Genomic DNA, 15,893 nt, shown 5'->3' on the forward strand with positions numbered 1-15,893 from the left:
TCCACGTGCATATATGGGAGACGATGTCAATTTCAATTGACAATGACGAGAGAAGTGTGTATGGTTGCGAAAGCTATGTAAGAATGCAAATACCGTTACGGCAATGACGATTTATCTCCTTTAGACAATGAAAACGTTATAAAATCCGTACAGAATTATATAACTGAAACTAACCGCTTTATGCAATTCAAGTAACAACGTATAAACATAAAATGCACTTGGTATCTTGTTCTTTATTTTCTTTTTTTTTGTTTTGTTTTGTCTATTGTCTAGGGTTAATTAGCTTGTAACCCAAAGTGGACACATTTTTCTAGACTTTGTTTTTACACGACTTAGGGTGTCCACGTCCCGAGAATACCCCTACTGGAGTACCTTAGTTGCTGTAAAACCACATGTTCACTTGTGTCAGCGTGAGAGGAACAGCGTTATGGATATTGATAAACGCTACAGAAATACGTGCTTCGTGTCGACATGTCTTTTTGGTTGCAGAAAAACTCCGCACCACAACTCGCCAGGTACCTCTATCAGTAGGCAATGCACCATGATAAAGAGCATAAAAATGTCATTCTTTCGGTAAAATGACACATGAGTTGTGTTTACTGACCGTTAAATGTGAATCCGACTTGTCAGCTACATGTGACGTACATTTAAATTCACATAATGTCAGTCACAGTGAACCTTTCAAATTATTTAGTTCAGGCAACCAAATTTTGTTTCTCTGACTGTTTGAACAAAGGGTTCTTCTGTTTTGATATTCATGATACCTAAGTGATATTATTTAATCTACGAAAATAGGTTTTGTGATGAGTTTATCGAAACTTAAAGACCTGTCAGTACTTCCAGTCGAAGAGCATTCGACTGGCAGTGATATGATTCATATTAACTAATACTATTACTACTTTCCTCAGATATGTGAGAGATTCGAAAGGCTTCATAGAAGTAAACCCAAGGAGCCCTACATCGCTGCTCGCAACTATATTTATTCTCATTTTTATTATTACACTTTTGCCGGGTTGCTCACATCAATCGGTTTAACACTATAAGTAATAACGGCGGCCTGTTTAAGCAGATACATTATCTGTTTATGCTTGGCTCTGAATGTGCAATGCTTGAAACGTTAGCATTTCCATTGGGACATTGAGGTGATTCGTTATAGAGAATGGTCTCCATACATCCTGGGTAGAGGGGAGAGAACTCCGTTACTGTACTCGGGAAATAATTGTATCTATGTGATGAATGTACATAATCTACTGTCACTGTACCAACGATTTTACCTTTGCCTATTCGACAGTGACAGGGGAATAATTACGGGTTTACATATTTCAAGTAATTTTACGGCTTATATTATGTGTTCTCCCATTCCCGTACCTTACTGTGGTAGTTCTGGTGGATTTCACGCAGCCTCGTTTTCAAACTCCTTTTCATCAATCTCCATATTCAGTTCCTCCAGCGAATGTGTACCAATCAGAAGTAGTCACAAACAGTACTTGTGCAAGAATTCAAACCGCCCACAAGGATTACATTCCCTGTGTCTGATGAGCACAGCTGAATCCTGTTTCGAGGAACCTGACATGGCATCATCAAGGACATGAAACGTGTTTGATAGCTGGAGCCGGCCTTCCTCTGTGTACCTAAACTACACCATATCCATACCATAAGTCGTTACATGTTTGACCTGAATTTGTCAAGAGGTTGTCAAACAAGTTTGAATGTGATTTTCAATGTAGCTGACGTCTGAATACTGAAAAAGTCTTTTTGGCCATTATTCGGTATTCTTACAAGGATGTCACGAAGAGAGCTCAGCACATGTTATCGTTTCCACCTTGATGGTCCGTGGTCGTACTTCCCTCAATACACGCTCTCAGCTCTGTAAACCAGTGGACAAAGAAGCTGAAACCTTTGCCCCCGTCCCATTACGACACCTGAACATGTTCAAGAGGTTCAGATACCCTCTTGTCTTTTTGTATTCGACCCGTGAAGATCCGGGTTACAATTGGTCTTCATTAACCCATGCTTGTCGTAAGAGGCGACTGACGGGATCGGGTTGACACATGTCATCGTACTGGATTGTCTGGTCCATACAGCTGGAATATTGCTGAATGAGGCGTAAGACAACGTGTTATTTAAATTTGTAGATGCCTTATGCATTGTTTTTGGTTGTATATTCCTTTAAAAACCTTTAACTTTGCCAAAATCAGCGATGAATATCCACTGCCTTGGAGCATTTGACGTTTTTCTCTTCAGGTTTTCAGTGACTATTGCGCGTTGTATCAGAAAAGTTGTCAATTGCAGAAAGACGGAGCGCATGCTAGCTAAGGGACATAACTCTGTAGTGTCTGTTGCACGTTATGTGACTTAAATTCCACCTGTTTGCGAGTGAGTGAGTGTTAAAATCTAACGTCGGGTCGGCAATATTTCACCCCTATAGCGCCTATGTACGTTGCCAAGGTGGGTATATAGGACAAATATCCAAAAATCAGATTTGAGTGCTCGCTTAGGACACCCCATCTACTTTAATGTACACATGTCGATTTCTGAAGTTCGGGGATATTAATTCTATGAGTACAACAATGCTTGATTACTTAAATTCATGTTTTGAAGTGTCTATATTAAACTTTTTTATGATTTAGTTAGTGAATCTAAGTGTGAATGAGTGTCTATGTCAGGGTTGGATTTAAAAAATGTGAGTCCATAATATCACACCTCTTATATGAACCTAAGTAACTGAATTAATGTACATTGTGATAGCTTTTTGAACTCAGGTTTAATCTTGCTGAAGTGTCTTATAAAGTTGCCTATATCTTTTCTCGTCTGATTTGGGCCAAGCACTGCCCTGGGTGTCTGGTTCTGTCTGTATCAGGGACTCGGAAATAACATGTTAAATACAAAAACAACAACCTTGGACGGCACATTAAACCCACACCTCCCACACCACCGTGCGTGTGTTAAGTATGGCCTTTCAGTGTTGGGTTGAAACTTAATATGCGTCATTACAGGGTATGAAACTCCCAAACATTTCAGGCAGACCACAGGGCTGGTTAGATGTAAAACCTGCCAGCCCTGACCAAAACATACCTGCCCGCAAATAATTTATGTTTGACAAGCGACGTACTTCATCATCCAATTGGAATTCATCATGTATTTTTACGAGTGAATTAATAATGATTAATTATCCTGAAATATGATGAATATGTTCACATTCATGTCTAAATTTTAACCCGACCGTCGAGCAGGTGAACTTGAGAATCTGGCAGTCCGTGTTGAAAATAACGCTGGTGATAAAGTGAAGGAATACCTTGCGTACTGTGCATGTCACTGTCGCTAGGAACACCGTCTACTTCAAGCTGGTGGTATAATCAGGTCAGGGGAACCCACTGGTCTGTCTTATCTGGTTTAGGGTGTGGTGGAGATATGTGATTTATTGGCGGGTTTTCATTGGGGTATCCTCAGGTATGTCAGTCCACTTGGCACCCAATTTCTCCCCTGGCTCTACATTCCCCGGGTCTAAGGGTAACAGACACACATCTGGAGAGTCAAGGTGATTGCTAGCCATCTCCTGTTTGCTGGAAAGACGCACGTAGACATACATTTGTCGCCTTGGGTGAGTGAGTCCTACAGTGAAAGCCATTCGGCACTATTCTGCTCACAGTCGTTCTGTGTTGGTCATGTAAGCGGTGACTAGCGGGATTGGGTGGTCAGGCTCGCTAACTTGGTTGACATATGTCATCGTATCCCATTTGCGTAGTTCGATGTTCATGCTATTGATCACTTGATTGTCTGGTCCAGACTCGATTATTTACAGACTGGCGCTATATAGCTGGAATATTGCTCACTCACTCACTCACTCACTGTGCTGGTCGTCTTGTGGTAGTGAGTCCTTCTACAGAGCTGGGTTCTGCCTGTACTATGTCAGCTCAATGTGAGAAGGAAGCCAAACGTAATGCAGTTGGAAGACGTTTATCTGTTTTCTGTAAGCCGTGGATATGGTGCCAATAGACCAGGGATCCTCATACTGGATTCAAACCCTTGACCAGCGAGATCCAGCGCCTAAAACCACTTGGTCTCCCATGCTTGTTAGTTTCAGAATAAAATAAAACAATATACAAAAACTCCTTCGTGTCGACTAAATTATACATGAAACTCGAATCGAATAAAAACATAATTCGATACAATGTTCCACGATTTAAAAAGGCTTTACTATACAAATAGCATTACAGAAAAACTTGATTTCACTTGGCAAACACTATGAATTATTGGTTCCAGAACGGGATAATTCAATATATCACCAACAAAATACCCGCTCAAAATTCGTGCCTTGATAGTGATGGTGACTGATTGATGGTGTTGAGTAAATAACCAGCTTTATTAACACAGTTGGAATACAAAATATATTGTTCTGATAATATCACCACCATCTGATAAAATACAATTCAAATGGTTGCTTACTCAAGTATATACTCAAAATCAATTCAAGAGCAGAAACTTCAATGATCGTTATATACCGTTTCAATATTTTATCAAAAACACGTTTTTAGATTTAATGTTTCATTCCCAGGCAAAATAGGAGATTCGTTCTTCCTGTATGTGTTGGCCAAAGATAAGAACGACTTCCTGCAGATGGTTTCGTTAGAAAGGTTCGGCCTTTACTTTAGGTGACTCAGGTGTTCCGTGTCAGGTGAGTGAGTGAGTGAGTGAGTGAGTGAGATTAGTCATGGAGGTAGGTTTAACGGTTTGAATTTAAACTTTAATGGAGGTAGGTCCCGAGTCAGGTGAGTGAGATTAGTCATGGAGCATGTCTTATATCTTATATCTTATATATATAGTATTATGTCTTATATATATAGGTCATGCTTATAAATATATCAGCGTCGGGCGCCTATGTCATGGAGGTAGGTTTAAAGGCACAATACCACACCACATTTCTCTAAAAATACATAATGCATTTCTCTCAATAATGCTATTAAAACTATAAGCCCTCAGGGAAGCTACCATATAATCTATTCAAAAAAGAAATTACGCATTTAGATTACAATATTAAAATAAAAAGTTCGAATGAATTAATGTAACGTGGCTTTAAATCGACTCTCGCGCCCTGTACGGGCCGAACATTATTTCAAAGAACCCAATAGAGTTATGTCCCTTGGAGCGATCTTTACTAATATCCTACACACAACTTCTGATTGAAACCAGTTCAGCAAACACCGACAACACAGCATGCGACAGTTTTCAATGTACGGAGCAGTTGTTTACATTCCATATAAGGCAAGTGTTCTTTGTGTGGAAGCTGTTAGTTTTGAAGTTTCAATTATCAATTTCAGACAAGTCGTAAGGGATAATAGGTCTTTTATTGCATCAAAGGGAACATATAGTGAGTGCATATGCCCCCCAATATAAAATATAGGCCAAAATATTGTCGAAAATGTGTGACATTGTGACTTTAACGCTTTTATTAACATTATATTTACATTCCATTTCAATAGCAATAGCTGACCACAGGTGTGCAGGTGGTCGGCGTTCAGCCTTTTGGTGGGACCTTCGAGCATGGTTTTGAGGCTAACTTAGAGTGGCAACACAGAACTGGGTTGAACGCCCCGCTCAAGATCCACTTATATAGCGACTTGCACGATCGTGAACATGGTTGTTTACACTAGTCGGAACCCGTGCCGGTATTACAGTGCTATCCCACAGAAATACCGAGTTTAACATAGATACCCCAATCACACACATCGCATAGACTTACAGCTGGCCAGGCCTTGTTTTAGCATCTTAACGCCGAGAACCGGACAGGGCAACAACAACTACTATAAGTTATCAAATCGTGTCGAGGTAAATACGGGGTTTTATCAGTCCCGAGTAAGGTTGTATTCCGTTCGCCTCCGGCTCGGGGAAGACAACCTTACTCGGAACTGACAAAACCCCGTATTTACCTCGACACGATGTGATAACGCATTTATCTAGCCGAATGTTTTTCCTAAATGAATGCTTCAATTTCATTCTCAGTTGTTTTGGCAAAACGTTTCCTTGCTGCCATGTTGACAACAGCTGATCAATTGACCTCAATGCAGCGCACGTTACTAAAGGCATGGCGATGCACGCTTTTCTCACTTCACGTGGTCACCAGAGGCGTGGTGGGATAATATGACTTTTGTACTCCCCTGCTCGCGGATCGTGACGGGTGTACATGGTATTTTATCAGAGTCACGTGAACCAATCAAAACTCGACATTCTTACATGAGGCTGGATAATATCGTTTAACGTTTGTTGTATGACGCTGACCGAGAATCGAACCCCGACCTTCCACCTACAGGGTAGACGCTCTAGCCAGTACAATTCATGGAGGCCATCGCGAACGAGTAGATAAAGGCATTTACCTTGCCCGTTTCTTTTCATAACAGATCTTTTGTCGTTTGTGTACAGGCACACTACACAGCATTGGGTCACCTGGACAATTAAGGTATTCTTTTCGGGTTGCAATTCCTTACAAGGAAATCTTCACTGTTTGTTCTCGAGTTACCTCCTCGCGCCCACACCAAGACAGTCTAGACTACAGCAAGCTATTGGACAGAGGCGTGTTGTCAGGTTGACGCATGAAGTTAGGGTTTTCTTTCTAATAGGTAGTTGCAGGATTGGAGTTAAGTTTGTGCTTGTTGCTTTGTGTATTTGATGTCACTGTTGAAATGTTAACAACAGTTACTGGTGGACGTCCGCCAGTCCGGGCTGTCTTGAACGAAAAGTCGTCTGGGTTAATTTTCTTCAGCTACACTACTGTTCAATGTAAACATCCACTGATGGTTGAGCTCAGCCCCTCGAGTGGTGTCTGTGTTTATAGGTAGTGCTATAGTATTGGTCAGCTCGGAATCAGTACAGAGTGTCTGAGTGAGGTATCCAAGTTCGACCGGCGCGGGGTATTTCGATGGGATGTGCTATAACGTCGGCGGGGTCATATGTTCCCTTCAAATACTTAACTTGGTTAGGTGAACCTGCCTTACATGTCCTCTCAACTCCTGGATTATTCACGTTTATTAGTCCCATTAACACGAACGTGAATGCTAACGGCTGTCTGGATTGACTGTGTATACAACCGATGGAGAAAAACCCATTGACTAATTGATTGGTTGACTGATCACTGTCAATCTAAAACTAAACATAACAAATGTGCTGTTACTTGACTTTATACGAACTAATGCTATTGTGTGGGTTTAAATCCCAAAATTTAAATTGTGGTTCAATATCAGTTGCAAAACCTTTGCATCGTGACCCTTAATCCAAATCATACCCCAGTTGTGAACCTCCTCTGTTCTATTTATTTATTTGTTGTTGATTTTTGTAGGAGACATTGTTAGACAGAATTGTAGGTTTAACTACAGCGGTAAATGTCTACGACCAGCACCACTAACAGGTATTCTCGTATCAGCATTAAACCAGGGATCTAGTGCAGTACCGGGCGGGGTGGGAGAGGATAACAAGTTATACGATAACGTTACAAAACGCCTTCAACATCACGTGACAAAATGTCAGTGTCGTAACGCCCTTGTTATCAAAGACATACTCCAGCTGAACTGAACTGAACTGAACTTTTATTTCTCTCAAGGCTACATACATAGCATAATGAGGCTTTACAGAGGTCAATAGATAAAGTAAGTAATGGCGACCTAAAGTCTATTTAAAATTGCATAATTTTGGAGCGACAAAACTTGACAATTTAATCAAATCGGAGACGCTTTTACTTTGAAATAAACTTATCATTTTAAATACAGATGGTCTTTTCATGTACAGTGTTTGAAGTAGTTTCTTTCTCAGATAGTTGAAATAATAACAGTTAGTGGTATTCATCTCCAATATCATTTGAAACATATAGGGTACATTTTCTATCAAAAATATCACCGGTCTCAATCGGTAATCGATGACATGATAATCTAAACAATGTTAAAGCAATTGTATGTTTATCAGGTAAGTGTCAGGTAAATTTTGTAGGTAGAATTCAATACCAGTGTTAAATATAATAGATTTATAGAATCTACCCTTAGATGATACTTCTAGATCGGAGTGCCACTTCTGTATAAACAAATCAATGAGACTCTTCTGTACCTTATGCTTTATCCACTCTACATTACCACAAAACTGTTGAATCCACATGTCGTTGTTTCCAGTTTGAACTAAAATATCATGTATACATGAGATCCACTTATTGTCTGGTGATCTATAAGAGGCATTAACTAAGATATGATACAATATTCAATAACTTTGAGGATTTGCCTGAAGTCCAATTGGTTTAAAAGCATACCATTTTTGAATGAATGTCAATACTAATAGGTTTCCTTCCAGTCTCAGCATACAACATATAATGAGGAGTACTTTTCTTTACACGAAGTAGTTTTTCTTAAAAACGTTAAATGCACATTTTCAATAATAATTAAATTTCCAAAGCCCCATATTTCAGCTCCATATGTTAAGACTGGAACCACAATAGCATCAAATAACTTCAGTTGGCAGGCGATAGATAATTAAAACATCTAGCTTTTGATAAAATATAATTCATAGCTTTAAGAGCCTTCTCACATAATGATCTTCTTACTGATGCGAAGGTATATTTCTTACTAAATATACTATCCAAAAAAGAAACGCATAGGCGTTTTGTATTTTTAAAAATCGATCAATTACCTATTGTATTCAAACAATCGTCAAAATATGTAACAGAAGTGTTGATAACATGATTTTGCACAAGTAAAGAAATTGTTGATTTTGTTGAGATTTCTTACAAGGATTAGAAAGGCATCACCACAACGCAACAGAAATCACCTTCCAGTTGAAATTGTGCAGCAAAGAGCGTACACTGTCTGGCTATAAAAATCCAGATTACTTTCGGAAATCGGCATTCGTTTTGAAGGAGTGTCAGGGTCAAATCACTACGCCTCGTCTTGACGCTGCGACACCGAACATCGCCATTGAAACAATGCACGCTGGAGATTACCAATCTTCTGTTACCAGGCGTCTGAATGTTAGTCTGTGCACGATATCACGGCTTACAGCTCGTTACAACCAAACAGGCATAACAAATGACCGTCCCCGTACAGGTAGACCTCGAGTCACAACTGTAGCCCAAGATCGGTACATCCGGGTACTACATTTGCGTGATCGTATTGCTACGGGTGAGTGCACAGCAGCCAGAGTGCCTGGACTTCGGAGGATATCCAGTCAAACTGTACAGAACAGGTTGAGAGAGTTTGGACAGAGAGCCAGGAGATCCGACGTCGGGCCCGTGCTACGTCGTCACCATGGCGCTCAACGTCTCCGTTATCTAAAATGATCCACTTGGTTGTATAGACATTTCCTCCTTCTAAACTGATGCAAAAATTTCATGTACTAAAGTCTATTTGTGGACGAGTTATACATGTTTGAAAATACAACATTTTCGCAACAGATTTCTATGTTATGCGTTTCTTTTTTTGAATAGTATATGATACCCAGGTGTTTATATTCATCAACATTCTCTAGGTAAGTGCTAGAAATTGCAAATGTATGACTGTACTACTTTCTATTGCCATTAAATATAAGTATATTACATTTATCAACGTTGATTTTACGTTTCCATGATTTACAATATTCAGTAAATATATCCAACTGGTATTGTAAGTGCTCTCCACAGGTTGCCAATATGACAGTGTCGTCAGCATAAAGTAGTGCATAGTTTCAAGTATATACATAGTTCTTCAGTGTCATAAACAACTCCATCACATACGAAGGATGTAAAATATTGTTCAATGTCATTTAAATATAAAGCAAAGAGAAGAAGAGATCAATTTTCTCCCTGTCTTACACCTTTAAGAAAGTTGATATATGCTGATGTTTGTCCTTTACATGCTACACGTGATTTAATACCGCTGTACATAGATTGGATAACACGAAAGCATTTACCGGTTTTGTTATAATTTAGTAATTTGATCCACATTCCATGGATAGATGTCAATGTCGTAACGCCCTTGTTATCTAAGCTGGGCCCCGTCTTGCATATCGCAATATAGCTTTGGCGCAAGGTTACGCGCGCAAAGGGAGCCGGGGACCAGCTTACCTTGTTATCGAGACATACTCCCATGTGACCGCCGTTATCACATGCTGGACGATATCACATGCTAGACGTCATGTCGTCATGCTGAGTCATACTGATTTCTTGTCATACCGTCATGTAGTGTCACAGATTACTGTCTTGAAGTTATGTACCATATCGATATGTCTGTCCGCAGGAAAAGCCAGTGGGTGTGTTACACAAGATAACATCCCTGTCTGCGGTAATATCAGGCAATGGCGGACAATGGATCCGGGTTAAAATTGGTCTTCAGCAACTGATGCTTGTCGTAAGAGGCGACTAACGGGGTCAGGTGGTCAGTCTCGCTGATTTGGTTGACACATGTCATCGTATCACAATAAATACATGGATGCTGATGGTGTCAGCATTGGATTGATAACAAAACGTGGTCATGCCTTGGTACACTTGTATAAGTACTCTGTAAATTTTGCAACACTGTACATGGACTGTTATATCTTCCATGCCTTGATACACTTGTACAGTACCCTGTAAAATTATGCATCACTGTACATGGACTGTTATATCTTCCATGCCTTGGTACACTTGTATAAGTACTCTGTAAATTATGCATCACTGTACATGGACTGTTATATCTTCCATGCCTTGATACACTTGTATAAGTACTCTGTAAATTTTGCATCACTGTACATGGACTGTTATATCTTCCATGCCTTGGTACACTTGTATAAGTACTCTGTAAATTATGCATCACTGTACATGGACTGTTATATCTTCCATGCCTTGGTACACGTGTATAAGTACTCTGTAAAATTACCTTAAAAATGTTACCTTATTATTGGTTAATTATTTCATATGTTTCAACAGTGTAGGAGTATTTTCATTTTCAAGAAACCATGACATGTGTAGTACAAAGGACACTTCAAGAAGGTAACTATACTGACGGCGATCCGTTGATATGGGGCCCTTACTTAGTAAATCCATCACGCTGACAATTCTCTAAACATAATACTAAGTTATTGTTTTGTTTGACCTCTGTTTGTCTTTTTAAACATTGCCTTTACAAGATATACTGAAAGTGGCCTCCTTGATCGCCACTACCTGTAGTTCAAACGTCCGAGTATAGTCAGGTGGACTGATTGGTGGGACAACAGACATGGCAGATCAAACATGTTCGACAGTTTGTTGATGATATGTTTTTGTAACCTCAACGAACTATTGTAATATACTTTTGTTCCATACATTGCATGCAGTGTTGATGGTAGCTGGGCATATAGAAATACATCATATTAACGACTTTGTGAGTGAGTATGTTTTTACGCCGCTGTGAAATATTCCAGCTATATCCAGCAATATCACGGACACCAGGAGCCGACTTCTCGCATTGTACCCATATAATTAATCGAACCAGAGACTTCGGTGAGACAGGCGAACACTTTAACCACTAGGCTAACCACAGCCCCCGCGTCAATAAAGTGACTTGATCGGTCTATTATCAGTATCTATCTTTAAGTGTTTATGTTAAGCCTTGCTGTTGATGAGCGCTTTCACTGCACAATCCATTTCGCTTTCCGTAATTGGTTTATCTAACATGTGACATTCACACAATTCACGCGTGTCGATGTTTACATCATTGCTGATATAGTTTTTACAGGCCGTAGTAAACATTTAACGGTTTCTATCGGATTTGTTTTTGCCAAAGACACGCTTAGTTTTATGATACTGCTTTCTTGCCGCTTTACAGTTTTGATCAAACCGCGGTTAAGATTGTATTATAACTATGAAAATATGTTAACACCCAAACATTGCTTTCGCCGCAGAGGCAAGTTTTCCACATAGAGAGTTGGTGATAATAGTAATACATTCTTGCATATTGTCAACTTGTACATTGTCAACTTGTACATTGTCAATGTCATCGCATAATAATTCGAGAGTATTAGAATCAGCATTACTGGAAATTTCAGTGACTTTGTCTTTGTTCCATTTAACATGTTTTTGGTGAGAAGATGTAAATTATCCATGTCACTATCATCATCCGTTTTCTGTACATCGTTCACAGTATTATTTAGACAGAAAGGAAACTCTAAAGCACAGAGAACGTCAGAGAATGTTAGATCACATTCAGTTGTTGAACACCTATCTAGTAAAGTAAAAAACCTGATGTTGCTAAACAATTACAGTTAACCCCACTACACTTTTTACTTCCCTTTTCTCGGTGAGATCCTTTTCGTCCGTTTACAATGTAGATTCCAGTGTACTTACAAACGTCTAGCAGGCTATATCCATGGGAGTTGACAGTCGTATCCATTGAAACACGTCAAATTCCTTTATAGTTTGTAATTTAGAATGATTTAACTTCAACATGTATAGAATCGTGTGCAATAAACTCATCTACTTCGATATTTAGTCAGTCAGAGTTTTGGTACGTGAGTTCAAATCGCCATTAAGTGAGTGAGTGAGTGAGTTTTACGCCGCTTTTAGCAATATTCCAGCAATATCACGGCGTGGGACACCAGAAATGGGTTTCACACACTGTACCTAAAATCGCCATTAAGACAAACGTAGATAGTTTTACTACCCATATTAATCGTATTTTCCAAGATCGTAAAAAGGGCACTGGTAAAGTATTAGTGCCCCTTGGGGGAATATATCCATACCCGCGTATTAGGTCTGCGTCTAGTATGTAAGAATAGGATTACCGTTAATCCCCTTGTGAGTGGTGAGAAATCGAGTCTATACCTAAAGAAAGAGTTAAGAGGAGTATTATATACCTGTATGTTGCAGGGTTAAGAACTCTAACCTGTGTTTTGCTGAGCTGCCGATTCTGCTCCATATCAAAGCTGGAGTACTCTCAACATTTGATATTTGTGTGTTTAATTGTTTACTCTAGAGGAAAACCTAGCATTCTTTGTTATCTTGGCGGGATTAATCTAACACTGTGTACGAGTACCCTGTACCCAACAATATTGGCTGTTTGTAATTGTTTACCTATTACTAGAAAAAGTTGTCACAAACTATAGTGATGTATACAAGTTTAGGGAGGGAGTACAACCGCAGGGGGACACCTACTGTGCTACACAACCGTACAGGGAGGGAGTACAACCGCAGGGGGACACCTACTGTGCTACACAACCGTACAGGGAGGGAGTACAACCGCAGGGGACACCTACTGTGCTACACAACCGTACAGGGAATATGTATACGTTCGTTCGGATGGTCACACAAACACTAATATTTAATATTGTTTTCAAACTCGAATCATTTTTGTGTCGTTGTGAAAATCAAATTTCTTTCCAAATGTAATTCATGCTTTTTGTAACTTGTAAACTTGTAAGCTTCGCTTACAACTGCAAGTTTATCAATATTTAAATTTCAATGTGTTTGTTTGTGACCACGTCCTGTAAATATAGGGTGAGCGTGGAGTATTTCGTTATGAATATCTTAATTAGACAAATCCACATCGTATCTCATTGGTGTCATGACTCGACAATCTGTTTTCTTTGGTTTATTGTAACCACACATTCAGCAATATTCCAGGTTTGTACCATGACTCCCCCAGTTTACACACACACGCGCACGCACGCACGCACACTGTTAGGGAATAAATCACTGGTATGTCAGTCGACTTAGTCCTCCAGGATCTGTTGCTAAGGGACCGTTCATAATTTATTGGAGAAGAGAAGGGGAGGGAAAGAAATGATGATTTTAAGGGGGTCCACCCATTTTGTTCTTGGGAGGTAGGGGTCATCAATTTTGTACACATGTTCCTTGGGGGGTGTCAGCAGTTTTGTACATATGAATATTTACAAATTATGCTTAAAAATATTGGAAATGGAGAGGGGAGTCATTGATTTTGTACATGGCATACGGGGTTGGGGGGTGGGTGTGTGTGTGTGTGTTCACTTACTTTGTACGTGCTTCTCCATAAAAATCATCATCACCCCGCCTGGCCATAAATTATGAACGGTCCCTAAAGACACATTCTGACCAGGATCATCACAGGTTTGTTTTAGCTTCAGGTAATAATGTCACGAATATTTGCTGTGTGGGGAACACAGCAATATGACGCCTTCAGGGGTACTGTCGAAAAGTGAGAATTCGCGATATAGAGAGGAGGGTCATAAGGTCTTATATCCGGGTTCATATGTGGCGAAATGAATTATTAGCACAGTCTGACCCCACCCAAAGAGCAAAGGCTCGTCATAATGCGGGGGTTGACCTAGGCACGTTCTTGCTATCAGACAGGACGATTAATTCTGGCTTTTGTCTTACACATTCCACGAGCAGACGACAACATCCCGTGAATCATTTGGTCACATGACCACATATCGTCTGCGTGTACAATACCGGTGCAGCTCGCGGAAGGGCACTCATTACTTGACGTACGGTCGATGTTCAACAGGTAAGTTGATATACATGTATCGATGTGATCGTCACGGTCGCCTTGTGGACGAGCTGACGCCTTGATTATATCTTCTTGTACCATATTTGTGATATGTAATTATCACTGACTAGGCAGAACAGTGCGAGTACTCAGACGGTGCATCCTTGGGCTAAAAATAAGTTTGTCGGCAAACGATATGTTGGGCAAAGGTGTGTTAGCGTACACACATCCGTCTGCAAATGTGTGATGCGATATTCGTATCGATTTAACCTGGGATTGTTCGTGTTTGTTGTGTGTAAATGTGAATGAAAGATAACGTATATTACAAAGCACTCTATACTGTAGTATACCGAGATGAGGGGAATTTTGATATAGCCAGGATTCAAACAAGACTTAGTGACAATTTCCAAATTAAATATTTCCAATTAAGATATTGACGTCAAAGATGTTACTAAGAAGTTATTTTTATATTTTGTTTGTTATTCGAATGGTAGCATAGAATACCCATGAGCCTAGGAAATAGGAATTTTCTAACCCCAAATTCCCAATGTGAACGTGAAATTGCTGTATTCCTAAATTTCTGTCATGAATTCTGTTCCTTTAAATAATCCGAGATAACACACTTTGAACAATAGAAGACGAAGTTATTTCACACATGTACTTGTGCATCCAAACCTTTTTATGTTACAAAACGTATACTTGTTGAGATTGATGTGCAAGCCCCGTGTAATACAACTCATTAACATATATAGACCCCTGAGCGGTGTACGTAATATCGCTGTCCTATTATACAAGCCGGTGTAATACGCTCTGAACATGTGTATACGATTTCATAACAGGGATACGCGCACCTGCTGGCCCCCACTCTAGCGGGTAGTCGGTGGGGCAATGTCCGAATCCACTGATGTACGCTCCTTCTTTACTTATCTGCCGACCGACATTCCTCAAACCTCCCGACACTCGACTGACTCGTAACATTTGTGTTTGTGCATCTCTGTGTGTCCAACGGAGAAGGTTGAGGAGTTCAGGTTTGATGTCCTGATGCGGGGTATAGTTTACATACTGTGGAGCCCTCGTTAAGGGTTAATCAGTTTTAGGTGAACACATATTCAAGACGTTTTGCTGCTGTTTTGCTACAGAACTTGCCATCATCACCAATGCCAAAATCGGTTTTAATACAAACTATGAAAATAACACCGATCTGCTGTGTTGGTGCGGTGAGACGGGGTGCGTTTCTTCTGTTTTTTCACAACTATGGGTAATGGTTTCGATCTGCGTCACACCAACATCAGAGTTACGCCCCCTTACATGTGACTGAACTGTCTTTGAAAGTGAAGCTAAACTGAACTCACGTATTTCACGGTTCAACTCTGGACTAGATGAGGTTTGTTTGTTTGTTGTTTAACGTCGCACTCAGCAATATTCCAGCTATATGGCGGCGGTCTGTAAATAAACGAGTCTGGACAA

General features: G+C 40.0%; 1 protein-coding gene across 1 annotated transcript in view; it reads left to right on the top strand.

The window, feature by feature from the left end:
- Window positions 1–3,508: 3,508 nt before the first annotated feature.
- The window catches only part of LOC124260841 (galectin-4-like), a 39,826-nt gene continuing 27,441 nt past the window's right edge, over window positions 3,509–15,893 (top strand). The window contains 1 exon segment of the mRNA XM_046695161.1: window positions 3,509–3,601. The gene's annotated coding sequence lies outside the window, so the exon portion shown is untranslated.

Source organism: Haliotis rubra, unplaced genomic scaffold (genome assembly GCF_003918875.1).
Source record: "Haliotis rubra isolate DU_JTF1 unplaced genomic scaffold, ASM391887v1 Scf78, whole genome shotgun sequence".
Classification (NCBI taxonomy): domain Eukaryota; kingdom Metazoa; phylum Mollusca; class Gastropoda; order Lepetellida; family Haliotidae; genus Haliotis; species Haliotis rubra.